Source organism: Muntiacus reevesi, chromosome 4 (assembly GCF_963930625.1).
Source record: "Muntiacus reevesi chromosome 4, mMunRee1.1, whole genome shotgun sequence".
Taxonomy (NCBI): Eukaryota; Metazoa; Chordata; class Mammalia; order Artiodactyla; family Cervidae; genus Muntiacus; species Muntiacus reevesi.
Window position 1 is genome coordinate 72357656 of NC_089252.1, and position 14417 is coordinate 72372072.

Consider the following 14417-nt stretch of genomic DNA (forward strand, 5'->3'; position numbering starts at 1 on the left):
TGGAGAGGAAATTGAACTGGAAAAACACATGTAGAATTGACTTGGACAGAACTTGGGAAACAGCAGTTAAAATATACACAAACATCTAGTTGGAATTAATACATGGAGGAGGAACGTCAGCATCAAAGAGAAAGGCTTGAGAATTAATTTCTTATAAATCAATACAAGGACATTCTGTCTGAGCTCAGTACACTCAGCCAGACATTTCTGCAGGACCAAGTCATGCAGCTATGGGCTGTGCATCTGAAGAGGCAGTAAAACACTTTTTATTCTTGAAAAGCTAACAAAATGCTTGGGTAGGATTAAAGGTGTTTTGCAAACGTACCATAAAGAGGAAATACCATAAAGGTTTTGGTAACCATACCTCCATACACGAACTACACTGGCTGGTCAGCAGGCTTCATGCGTGCTCACTGTGTCCGGCTCTGACCCCACAGACAGTAGCAGCCCTCCAGGCTCTGACGGGTTGTGCAGGCAAGAGTACTGGTGGATTGCCATGCCTTCCTCCAGGGGATCTTCTGACACAGAGATTGAACCTGTCCCTGGTATTTCCGGGACTAGCAGGTGGATCCTTCAGCACTAGTGCCACTTGGGAAGCCAGTTGGTGCATCATGGCATTATTGAGTACCCATCCCTAACACCTCGTGAAGTGAAAGTTGTGTCTAACTTTGCAACTCCATGGGCTGTACAGTCCATGGAATTCTCCAGGCCAGAATACTGGAGTGGGTAGCCTTTCTCTTCTCCAGGGAATCTTCCCAACCCAGGGCTCCTGCATTGCAGGCAGATCCTTGAACAGCTGAGCCACAAGGGAAGCCCGACACCCTCCTAGGGGTGTATATCAAAAGACCCATGCACACGTGCACTAGGATATGTGGACGGAATGCTAATTAATATGCTACTGGTGGAAATGTAAACTGATAATATCCACTACATATAACATTACAGAGCTTTCAGTTTATCCCCATCCTGGGTAAAACTGGAATGGAAGAGAGACATGTCCCACCATTCTGTGCAACACTTTACATGAGCCAAAGGAGGGCAGCAGCCACAATGTCCATGGACAGAAGAAGGGTAAGAGATGGTACCTGGATACAGTGGAATATTACTCAGAATGAAATAATGCCACACCCTGGATGGCCCTAGAGAGGATCATAGTAAATGAACTGAGAGATCAGCATCAAAAGGTGTTTATAAGTAGGATCTGAACAGTGGTAGTAATGAACTAGTTCACCAAGGAGAAACACAAACTTTGGTTACCATAGGGTAAATCAGGAGTTTAGGATCAACAGATAACACAAGCCTGGCATGCCACAGTCCGTGGGGTGCAGAGTTGGACACAATTTAGCAACTGAACAAAAACACTGAATACATACAAAGTTGATAAGAACCTGTGTACCACAAGGAACTTGATTCAACACTCAACCTACATGGGGAGGGAACCTGAAGAGGAAGTGATAATATGTATAAATGGACAAGATGGTGTAGGTATGCAACCAGCACCATAAAGTGACAACTCCATTTAAAATAAGGAAATAGAAAGTAATGAGACACAAGTTTTGGGGTATTTCCTTTCTGCCTAGCAACATGACTTAACAAGACTCGTCTCGAGTAACCAGCTGAGGCTAGGAAGAAATCCTGCCCCCTTGTGGCTCTTTTGGGTAGCAGCAACTTTTAAAAACCTGTACCCTGGATATGTAATATTCACAGGGCCTCCAGGACTGTAAATGACACCTGCCCTGGAGTAGGTGATTAGAAAAGTGTAAAAAGAAAAAATTCAAATGGAAGCCACTTTCAACAGGGAAATTTCCCTCTCACTTTTAAATTTTGTATTGGGATATAGCTGATTAACAATGCTACAGTTTCAGGTAAAAGGTGAAGGGCCTCAGCCATACATACACATGTATCCGTTCTCCCACAGACTCCCATTCAGGTTGCAGAACACAGCCGAGTTCCCTGTGCTACACAGTAGCTCCTTGTTGGTTACCCATGTCAAATACAGCAGTCTGTACACTGCCATTCCAAACTCTATCCCTTACCCCCATTCTTCCCCCTGGCAACCAAAAGTTCATTTTCTATCACTGTTAGAAGAAGCATATGAAAAGGGACTCGACACCAGTCGTTATTAACATCAGGGACGTGCAAATCAAAACTGTAGCCAGGAATCACCTCTTGCCAGTCAGAAGGGCCATCATCAAACAGTCCACAAATAGAACTTCCCTGGTGGCGCAGTGGATGAGAATCCACCTGCCAGTACAGGGGGACATGGGTTCCATTCCTGGTCCATGAAGATTCCATATGCTACAGAGCCAACTAAGCCTACACACCACAACTGAGCCTGTTTTCTAGAGCTCTCGAGACACACCTAAGGAGCCCGCGTGCCCTAGAGCCCGTGCTCCACAACAAGAGAAGTCACAGCAATGAGAAGCCCGTGCCCCACAACTAGAGTGTTTCTCTGCAACTAGAGGAAAAACCCGTGCACAGCAATGAAGACCCAGCATAGCCAAAAGCCTACAAGCAATAAGTGATAGAGGATGTGGAGAAAAGAATGCTCCTACGCTCTTTCTGGGAATGTAAACTGTTGACAGTCCATGGAGAGCACACTATGGAGCTCTAAAAACAGAGCTACCCTGGATCTATCCGTTCCACTCCTGGGTGTCTACAGGACGAAAACCAGAATTCAAAAAGACAGATGCAACTCGACACTCAGCGCAGCAGTTTACACAAGACAAAAGAGGGAGGTACCCACCATGTCCATGAACAGAAGAACGGCACCTAGACATGACGGGATATGGCTCAGGCAGAAGAGAGGGAAGTAATGCACGTCCATGAACAGAAGAACGGCACCTAGACATGACGGGATATTGCTCAGGCAGAAGAGAGGGGAGTAATGCATGTCCATGAACAGAAGAACGGCACCTAGACATGACGGGACATGGATCAGGCAGAAGAGAGGGGAGTAATGCCACCGGCAGCAGCCCTGGGTGGATCTCAGAGGATCATAGTCCGTGAAATGAGTCAAAGAGAAAGACCAGTATCATAAGATATCGTTTAAAAGTGATACCTGATCATTGGTAGTAATGAACTAGTTTACCAAGGAGAAACTCACTTGCAGAATTAAAGCACAAACTTTTGGTTATCCTAGGGGAAAGAATAAATCAGGAGTCTGAGTGTAACAGATACACAGATACATATAAAATTGATAATAAGGACCTCCTCTATAGCACAGGGAACTACACTCAATAGTTTGTAATAACCTATAAGGGAAAAAAATCAGTGAAGGAACAGAAATTTATGTATAACTGATTCACTGTGCTATATACCTGAATCTAAATTAATATTGGAAGGAAACTATTTCAATGAAAAAAAGAAAAAAACTTGCTGGATACTGAAGAGAAAGCTAAAGCAAAAGTTCTTGAGTGGAATAGACCCCCTACAGGAAAAGAGTCACTAGTGAGTTTCACATTTTTTTGGTAGCATATTTCTTTTGGTCAACCTCTACCCTTCCCTAGCAGTACAGCTAACATCTGGGTAGAATCCAGGGGCTGTTCCAAGTTGAAGATCAAGAACTACTTTGAAGCAATTTAATTAAAATTACTTGTAACCCCACTAGTATACACTGGCAGTCTTCTCAGAGAAAGAAAGAATTGCATTTCTTGTGCTTGTCCTCACGGGTGTAAGGATGTCCAGCTAGTTATTCCAGTTAATTGGTGTAAGGACTTGAAATTGTTCAAAGACAAAGGACCGACCACAGTGGACAGCTTATGGTGGGCGTACAATGACTCCTTTTGTCTTCTTTCTTCTCAAGGAACAGGAACAATGCTACTCGAGTTCGCATTTTACAACCCTAAATTCCTCTTTTGGTCCCTCTGTGAGCTCAGAAGAGTCCAATAGAACTGAAAAAGAAGGGCATCTGTCTGGATAACTGTTCCTTAAATACTACTAAATACGTTCAAACACCAAAGAAATCTCAAGTCCAAGTCATCAGTAGAAAAAAGAGACATTGCAAGACAAAGTCGCTTTGTGGGATACTTAATATCCAAAAGAAAAAAGAATTTGTAACCCACTGAAGGAATCAGGTAGCAAATTCTGTCATCTGGAAACAGGCCTGGGACTGGTAGGATTAAGGCAATTAATTTGGGGCCATATATGGGCGGTTTCAAGTGGCCATCACAACCAGACCTTCATGATTTTATCTCCCTTGCTTATTTTTATGCATTTGTCTATTTTAACTGTGGGTTTAAGAAACTGCCTTGTTGCACCTCCATGGTGACCAGTTCTTAGTGGTAGAAGGCACAGCCCTTGTCTGTCCAGGTCTTTGTCAGAAAAGCTTTAGGTAAACGTGGACATGTCTAGCTAATATCAGACTAACCTTGAGAAACTTTGCCTAGGAGTTGAGTTTGGGGGCTTGGGACATCTCAGGGCCCTCATAGGCTCACGTCATCCCTTCATTCAAAGTCACTGAGGTCGCACGGTGTTCTGGGCATAAGCACACAGCCTGTGGGCAAGGATTGACTGAGCAGTAGGCAAGTCCTTTTGAGCACTCACCCTTAGCCAATGGTGCAAAGAGCTTATGTTGGGTGAAAGCAGTGAGCAGTAGGCTTGTAAACAGCTGTTTACAGGAAACCACCCTCAACAGACAGTCCCTTTTCCTGTCCCTTTAGCAAAGCTCTACTGGAACTTTTAAGTCGGGAATCCCCATGCTCTACTCATCTCCAGCCCAAGCACACCTTTCAAATCTTAATCTCACAACACCTGGCCTAAGAAGTCAAGAATAAGTAACCAGATCTCTTTGCCAGCTTCCCCTTCAGTAATCTGAACAAACTACGTGAATAAGATAACATCTACAGGTGGAATTCCCTGGCAGTCCAGTGGTTAGGACTCTCTGCTCTCACTCCAAGGACCCAGGGTCACATCCCTGGTCAGGGAACTGAGATTCTGCCAAGATGCACTAATACGCAGTCATCTAATACTCAGTCATCTGAGAGGAAGGGTATTCCTCACAGCTGGAGGAGTGAAAGTTTGGAGCAACATATCCTCACTCTCATTCCCTTCTGTATTTTCCCTGATGTCACAGCTCAGACACTTGCACAGAGTTCACCTCTAACCATTAAAAGGATGCCTTTTTGCCTTGGTGTCAACCAACCAGGGGGACAGTGCAATTGAAAAGAAACTTGATTACTATTGTGACATACAACAATTTGAGATTATCAAAAGAAATGATATAATTTACCAGGATAAAACTTGATTTGGAGGTAAATGGAGAAACAGTACCAAACAAAATGAAACGAAAAATCCAAAGGACAGACAGAATCCTAAAGAAACCCTCAAGTTTGGTCTTGGGGTTTTGCATATCCCAATGACAAACACGGCACACGGGGCCCCAAGGTAATCCTGCCTAAACCCCTTGTGAAGATCCTAACAGACGCTCTGGCCACACATGGTTCAACAAAATATCATCCTCCTCTCACAGTTTAGGAATAGCTGAAGCATTCACCATATTTAAAGTCAGAAATTCAAGACAAACAAAACACAAATGCTAGCATCCAAACAAATGAAAGAGCTGGCTTACAGATTGGGTAAAAGTCCAACAACCCTTCTTGGGCTCCAACAGGGCCCCCCAACTTGGCTACTCCAGGGAAAATGCCCGAAACAGAGAGTAAATGAAGTCCCCAACTGGAAGCACTGGAGCCACTTACCCTACTGAATCGAGCCCATTAGCTCCTGCATGTCGATTCCTTGCTCCAGTTACCAAGTGCTGGGGCAGCCGGGGCTGCTTTCAGGAATTTTGAAGGGAAGATCCTCAGGACAAGCGGTTCCTGCAGCTGGTAGGGCCTTACCTGAAAATCCCCAACCAGGGCCAGCTAGTCACCAGTAGTGAAGCTCCTGCCTGGAAGGCCAACAGCTGGTTCCAAGTACAAGCTTGTAGCGCTCTCCGCAGGACAGGCGATCAGATGAGAGACAGGCTGTCAGGGCAAGGAAGGGCGACTTTAGTGGGAAAGCCAGCGCCCCACGGAGATGGTGGACCTGTGTCCCGAGTTGGAACTCGGCTTCCTTTAACCCACAGGGAATGAATCAAACCTTTCTTGGTTCCCGTTGGCCTTCACAGAGGGTGTGTTACTCTCTTCCCGCCTGCAGTCATTCATGGACGGATGTGGCCAAGACGGTTCCTGTGTGCTAAACAAAGGTATTTTAGCTTAATGCTTGTTATCTGGGAGGCAGGGTTCCCAGAGAAAGGCCAGAATGTCCAAGCTTATAGGCAACATCTGTTTCCCGATTAACTTGTATAGAATCCAAAGGTTTCTCCCTGTTACATGGGGACTGGGGAAGGAAGGACACTGCAACAGCTGCGGGTGTGGGAATAGAACTGTTAAAATATGTCCAGTGGGATGGGGCGCTCAGTCGTGTCCGACTCTTTGAGAACCTGTGGACTTAGCCTGCCAGGCTCCTCTGTCCATGGGATTTTCCAGGCAAGAACACTGGAGTGCATTGCCATTTCCTTCTCCAGGACAGAGGGACTTGCCAAGTTGGAGATTCCCACCCTGCACTCTCAAAGATGAGCAGGACTATTTCCAAGAGATTCTCCAAGTGAGTCTGAGGCAAGGGGGTCTCTAAAAGTTTTTGGGAAACACTTCTTTAGAAACCGTAGTGAGGTTCCTGCAGCCTTGCTGTCTAGAGTGACAAGGTCAGGAAAAGAAATGGGGGTGGGAACTGGAGAGAACAAAGGGATTTGAGTATAGCATGTAAGTCATCTGTTGCTCTGTAACAACCGATCTCAAATCAACAACACATTTAGCGTTGGGTGGTTCTTTTCATAGGCTCAGCCGACCTGGGATGAATTTACTCACACGTCTGGGGTCGGGGGGGCCCGTGGGCCGGCTGATTCAGGTGGCCTCTCTCTCAGCTGCACTTTGAGGGTTCTGGGCCACAGTCATCTGTCAGAACATTCAGGGTTTGCACACACCCAGGCAGGTTCCAGGAGTAACAAACTATCCTCAAGTTTCCTCTTGCAACACTTGTGGTATCTGATTGGCCAAAATAAATCACCTGTCCAAGCCTAGCCTCAGGAGGAGAGAGTTCCCCGAGAGTGTGGATACAGGAAGGCATGGGCAAACACAGGCCCCGAAGTCTACCTCATGGAGGAATGAGAAGAGGCAAAAGGCAACTCATATAAAGTAAAAATAAACAGGAGGTTCCTGAGACCGGGTGAGGCAGGGGATCTCGGCCCTGCCTTCAGGAGAAAAGAGTGCGGCCAAGGCACCTGGACAGCTCCTCTGGAGTGAGTGAGTGGAGAAAGAGCTGTGGGCGCCTTCAGGCTGGAAGCCCGCTACCCCACTCCTCCAGAACCTCTAAAACTGGAGCCTGTGCTCAAAAAGATCTGGGAAGAGCCACAGTAAGACGGGGAACTGGGTCCAGTCCAGGATCCCTCGCGGCTCCTGTGGGCGCAGGGCTGAGGCGGCAGGGGTCTCCTGGCTCTCAGCAGGCGCGGCCCTGGACTTGGGGGCCAGCAGAGCCCCTTGCGGGCCCGACTCTCCCAGGGACGGTGCGGGGGCCTCGGTCTCCTGCACACACCAGTCCGGCTCCTCACTGGGGGGGCACCCTTGACCTTCTGCTTGCAGATGGCAGGGCGGATGCTCAGGGGCGCCCTGGCTGTAGCTCATCTCCTGGCCTTGGCCCCTCTGTGGCTGGCAAGCTGGCAGACTCTGGGTTGGATTCCGCGACTTCAGGTCCTGGCACTGGTGGGAGGGTGTCGCCAGGGTTCTTGGCATTGGGCCCCAACTCCTGATTCCATTGGCCTCAGCTCCCTACCCTGGACTTAGGCAGAATCTCTCTGGTAACTGTCTGAGGCCCCAACAGTCCCAGCCAACCCCCAACGGCCCCAGCCAATGCCCAAGGGCCCCAGCAAGTCCCGACGGCTCCAGCCAATCCCCAACGACCTCAGCCAACCCGCCAACGACCTTAGCCAATCCCCAACGGTCCCAGCAAGTCAAAAACGGCCCCAGCCAATCAACAAGGGCCCCAGCCAACACCCCCCCCCCAATGGCCCCAGCCAATCAATGAGGGCCCCAGCCAACTAACGGCTCCAGCCAATCAACAAGGGCCCCAGCCAACCCCCCCCCCTCCCAACCCCCAACGGCTCCAGCCAATCCCCAACGGCCCCAGCCAACTCCCAACTACCTTAGCCAATCCCCAACGGTCCCAGAAAGCAACAACATCCCCAGCCAATCAACAGGGCCCAAGCCAGTCTCCATAGGCTCCAGCCAAACCCCAAGGCCAGCCCCCAGTCCCCAGCCCCCAGCCCCCAGAGGCCCCCCGACTCTGGATTCGGGCTTTAATCTTCTCCCCTTGGTGGGGTGGGTGCTAATACTGGGTGGGCTGCCTAGAGGAGGCAGTGTTTAGGGCGCCTGGAAACTGACAAAGGAAGATGGTCTTTAGGGTGTCCTACGCTGACGATAAGGGCGGCATGATGTCCTGGAGAGCTACCCTGAGAAGGTCCTGACTTTGGGAGCCTTTCTGGTTGACTAGTGTGCTGCTGGACCTTAGAAAGAGAGAACAGGGCCGAGAGAGACACCCCTGGGTAGGGAGGTACAGAGGCGACATCGTGAGGCCTTCATGGCGGAAGAAGAGAGCCGAGGGGTCCCATCAGACGCGTGGTGTGGAGGGAAGTTCTGGGGACAGTGGGGGCAAAGACAAGGTTCCCAGGCAAGTCAGGGGCTGGAAGCTGGCCGGAAACTGTGTGGGGGACTTAGGTGGGGGCAGGGGAACACGCCTGGGTTAGGGGTGGCTCTCAGTGTGGAGAATGGCTGACTCTTTTTTAAAGGTATAAACAAATATGAATATATGTGACAGACTAGTCATTCTGGTGGGGGAGGGACTGAAAGACGTCCTAGTAGTTGGCTGTTCCCCTGCCCTTAACTGAGATGGAGAGGTGGGGGTGAAGAAGTCGGGGAATGCTGGGGAGAAGGGGTGTGCCCAGGCCTCCTGGAGAGACGAATCGTTGGTGAGCAGATAACCTGGGCCCAGCCAACATTCGCGGAGAGGTGCGCAGTGTGGACAGGGCGTCAGAGAGGGGCTGGCTTCACTGACATAAATATGGAGCCAGGCAACTGGATGAGATCTGAGAGGAGTGAGCTACAGGGCCAGGTAGAGAAGGAGTCTCAGGAGGTCAGGGGAGGGGAAATGAAGAAAATCCAAGGTAAAGTTGTCTTAAAGGCTGATGAAAAAAAAATAAAAGATCAAGTTTGGAACGAACATTTGGCAACATTCATGGAAATTAAATGTGATTATGTTTTTCTGGTACTTACCAGGAAACAGGAGGCATGTGAGGGCAGAGGTGGAGAGGTGGGCAGCAGTCTGTTCCCACTGGTGATAGGAGTGCGTGGTGCAGACTTTAAAGTCATCTCACTTAAAGCCTGCTAATTAATTAGCACCATGAGAAAGAAATTCTGAAAGTCCTTGATAAAGTATTTCTTCCCGCCATTCCCGACTGCTGCCGCACAGCTCTCCAGCTCGAGCTGGCACTGGGGAAAGCGTTATTGCAGCGTTGTTTATAACAGAGGAACCTGGGGTGGTGGTGGTGGGGAACCTTCATGTCCGCCCATAGGACAAAGGCAGAATCATAGATGATACCTGCATGTGATGACACAGGACTTCCAGCAGTTAAAAGGAATTCACATACCTGTACATCTGAATAGATCCTAAAAACACTGCTGACAAAGCTCAATGTGTATGAATACATTCATCCCTACTCTTATTAGGAGGAAATACCGCAGGTGTGTTAACGAACAAGCATACAGATCTAGAAATGTAAGGAGCAGATTGGAGGTCTGCCCTGTAGCAGTTAGAATTGAGAAGGACCCCAGGGTTTGGAGTGGCATTAAAGAGAACTTGAATTTGGAGACTTGCTTTTTGTTTTTCTTTTAAAGGCAAATGTACAGTTCAGTTCAGTCGCTCAGTTGTGTCCGACTCTTTGCGACCCCATGCATCGAAGCACGCGAGGCCACCCTGTCCATCACCAACTCCTGGAGTGTACCCAAACTCATGTGCATCGAGTCGGTGATGCCATCCAGCCATCTCATCCTCTGTTGTCCCCTTCTCCTCTTGCCCCCAATCCCTCCCAGCATCAGGGTCTTTTCCAATGAATCAACTCTTCACATGAGGTGGCCAAAGTATTGGAATTTCAGCCTCAGCATCAGTCCTTCCAATGAACACCCAGGAATGATCTTCTTTTGGATGGACTGGTTGGATCTCCTTGCAGTCCAAGGGACTCTCAAGAGTCTTCTCCAACACCACAGTTCAAAAGCATCAATTCTTTGGTGCTCAGCTTTCTTCACAGTCCAACTCTCACACCCATACATGACTACTGGTAAAAACCATAGCCTTGACCAGACAGACCTTTGTTGGCAAAGTAATGTCTCTGCTTTTTAATATGCTATCTAGGTTGGTCATAACTTTCCTTCCAAGGAGTAAGCATCTTTTAATTTTATGGCTGCAATCACCATCTGTAGTGATTTTGGAGCCGCAAAAAATAAAGTCTGACACTGTTTCCCCATCTATTTCCCATGAAGTGATGGGACCAGATGGCATGATCTTAGTTTTCTGAATGTTGAGCTTTAAGCCAACTTTTTCACTCTCCACTTTCACTTCCATCAAAGAGGCTTTTTAGTTCTTCACTTTCTGCCATAAGGGTGGTGTCATCTGCATATCTGAGGCTATTGATATTTCTCCCGGCAATCTTGATTCCAGCTTGTGCTTCTTCCAGCCCAGCGTTTCTCATGATGTACTCTGCATATAAGTTAAATAAGCAGGGTGACAATATACAGCCTTGATGTACTCCTTTTCCTAATTGGAACCAGTCTGTTGTTCCATGTCTAGTTCTAACTGTTGCGTCCTGACCTGTATACAGGTTTCTCAAGAGGCAGCTCAGGTGGTCTGGTATTCCCATCTCTTTCAGAATTTTCCACAGTTTATTGTGATCCACACAGTCAAAGGTTTTTTGACAAATGTAAAGTTACTGGTATAATTTAAAGTGATAAAACAAAGTTTTTTTTTTTAAGTACTTAAAATGAATAGAGGTCTAAGTCTCTCGACTCCACTGTTTAGAAAGTACATTATTCAACCCTCTCTGGTTTTTTCCTTTGTCTTCAGCTCACTGTGGGGACGCAGCTGAGACACAGGGCCTCCGTGGGTGCTCTTCTCTGACCTCGAGTCCCACCTGCCCATGAAAATGCACCACTGCTTTTCAGACCTCCCCTCAGCCCTGCTGTTTCTGGGGACCCTAAGCAGAGAGTGGGAGGGTCCCTGGTGTCATTTGGAAACAGCTGCTGGGGGCAAGGTTCGCTCCCTGGGAGGGTTGGGGGTGTCTAACTCAGCCTTTCAGATGGACCTAGTACATGGGTCAGAGCCGAGGTCAAACTCAACGAGTGGCCCAGCCCTGCAGGGCCAGGCGCGGCCAGCTCTGCCTCCCCTGTGCTGGGCTCCGCGAGGATGCTCACTGCCTCCCTCGGCCCAGTGAACCTCTCCGGCCAACCGCCCAAGCTCAGGCCAGATGGTCAGACTCTCAGGTGGGTTGAGATAGGGATTTGGGAACTTCGGGCCCTTTCTGCTCTGCTTGGATTTACTATGTTTTAAACAGGTTTTTCTTTTTTTTTTTTTTTTTTCCCTTTTAAAATTTAAGTTTTCCTCCTGGCAATGACTTGCGAGCAATATGGGTCAGCTTCTTTAGTCCACATCTACTTTCTGGAATTTGTGTTGAATCAGTATATTGACAGTAATGCCACCCTCTCCAGTCCAGTCCCTGCAGTGGGATTTGGGCTCCTTGATGACAGCCCCTCTGTCCACATGGGGACCCCCAATGACCACTGCAAAAGGCCGAGTTTTTTATGTTCTATATCCAGGAAAAAAGGGATAGAGGGGAGAGCTTCATGATTATAAACTGACCCTAGAACTTCCCTCCTGTCCTTCCAGAGCCTGGCCTGCACCCCTAAGTTTGTTCTTTCCCTTGCCTGGTTCTCTGGTTGGACTCCACACTCAAGCAAGCAGGAAGTCCAGGCTGGAGATCAGAGGCCCCCACACTGGAAGAGGCGTCTACTGTCTCTGCCTGCCTTCTGCTCACCCACAGGCCTTTGGGAGGGAGCGTGCATGTGTTGGTCTAAATGTGTGTATGTGTGTTTGTCGGAGCGGATGCCCTGATGAGGCCAGTGTGCCCAGCAGGGAAAAAAAAAAGAGGAAAAGGGCGTCCAATTAGCTGAGGGGCCGAGGATCCCAGATCTGGAAGTAACAGGAACCCTAGGAGGAGAAGTTTATCAAAATATAAAAAAGCTTTACCCAGTGATAATAAAAGGTCTCACTGGCAAATAGAGATCACTTAAACAAAGAAATTCACAATTACCAAAAACAGTTCAGTATTTTAGGAAAACTTTGTTCTCTTAGAGAATCAGATTCAAGTTCTAAACCACTTTACCTTTAACATTCATTTTCTTAATGAAATTCAATCTTATCTCAGCCAATCCTGAACATGCACAAAACTCAGTGTTCTTCCTCTACAAACCTTCCACAATTTTCTGTATCCATATTAATCTGTCCCGCACTTTCCTTTCCATTCAGAAACAACCAGCTCAAGGACATCTTCCCTTTTAACAAAATGCATTTTCATTCCTCATACCTTAAGCTGGCACTGGGCACTCCAGCAGAGGAACATGTGGGAACACCTTCATCTCCATCCAAAGGGGGAAGGCAGAATCAGATAAAAACCTGCATGTGAGGACAGAGGACATCCAGCAATTAAAAGGAATTCACACACCTCTACATCCAAATAGATCCTAAAGACACTGCTGAAAAAAACCAGAAATGTATGAGTATATTCACACTGACCCCTCCTAATACCTCAGATGCACTAAGGAATAAACATACAAACCTAAAAGGAATGAAAACAGGAGATCTGCTCTGTAGGAATTACTACCGAGAAGGACTTGATTTGGGCCCTGGAATTGGGAATGGTGATAAAGAGGACTTGAAGTAAAAAAAAAAAAAAAGACAAATGTCAAGTTAATAGTATTATTAAGTGATATAACTGAAGGTAAACAATTTTTTCCTAAGAGATATGATGAGTAATGGCCTAAGCCTGTTTCCTCCGCTGTTTAGAAAGTAAACTATTTTATCCTCCCTTGTATTTTCCTTTATCTTGTGGATAATTGCAAATTCATACCAATCAGGTATTGTGAACAATAAGCAGAAATGATAAGTTCTGAAATATTTGAAAGCTGGGACTCATTGCACCGAAAAGAAAATCCATAGAATATTTTTTATGCTTATTAAATGAGGGTGGGTGTATTTTAGTCTGCTAACTTCTGGATTGCTGGATTTTGTAATTATTTTTGTTAACATAATAAAGACTTTGGTTCTGGCATGACTAAAATGTGCTAGTTAGGATTTTGCTCTGAATTTTCAGGCTGGAATCTGGATTGTATAATGAAAGGCAGGTTTTTCACCTAAAGCAGTGTTGAAATGTGTTGACTAATAAAGATATCCCTCGTTGGAATTAGCTGCGTTTTCTTAATCCCTTGACTCAGTATTTACAAGTTTCTCCTGCAAAGCTATCCCTCTCTCTTAGCAGGGGAGGAAAAGATGAGCCTGAACTCAAATCTAACAGGATCTGGTAAAGCAGCTCAAATAAACGATGGTATTTCTTCAAAAGCTTTTGCTTCTGTTTAAAAATATGAGATTTTACTCCATGATACATGTGAGTAAAATTGACACTGCATGCAAATGCATCATTTTATTCCTGAAACCCCAAATACCCCTGGGGTCCTCTTATGTTCTACCTCAATAAACACAACATGAACATATTTCAGAAACTGTGTGCGGAATCCTAATGCGTGTGTCTGACTCTTTGTGACCCCATGGACTGTACCCGCCAGGCTCCTCTGTCCATGGAATTCTCCAGGCAAGAATATTGGAGTGGGTTGCCGTGGCCTCCTCCAGGGAATCTTCCCAACCCAGAGATCAAACGCGTGTCTCCTGCATTGGCAGGCAGATTCTTTACCACTGAGCTGCCTGGGAAGCAGTCCCCACTGTAGAGAGGGCTCAACATTTCCCTCACGGGGTGAGCACGCCTTTACTGCAACAAGGAAGTAAAGGCTTTAACGGACAGGTAGCCCCGCTATTTAATATCCACCCAAAGTAGGGCTACACTTTAACTTCAGCAGAACGAAAGTCATCATTTTTGGTCTGCCGTCCTAAATTCCTTCAGTCGGGTCCGACTCCTTGCGACCCCATGGACTGTAGCCCGCCAGGCTCCTCTGTCCATGGGATTCTTCAGGCAAGAATACTGGAGTGGGTTGCCATCCCCTCCTTCAGGGGATCTTCCTGACTCAGGGATCAAACCTGCATCTCCTGTGTCTCCTGCATTGGCAGGTGGA

The 14417-nt window shown here is 47.2% G+C and overlaps 1 long non-coding RNA gene across 1 annotated transcript; it reads left to right on the top strand.

Moving 5' to 3' along the window:
* The first annotated feature begins 963 nt into the window (after positions 1-963).
* Positions 964-12080, top strand: LOC136167739 (uncharacterized). The gene is made up of 3 exons (XR_010663107.1): positions 964-1071; positions 6065-6184; positions 11965-12080. It is a non-coding gene; the product is annotated as an uncharacterized lncRNA (long non-coding RNA).
* The last annotated feature ends 2337 nt before the right edge of the window (positions 12081-14417 follow it).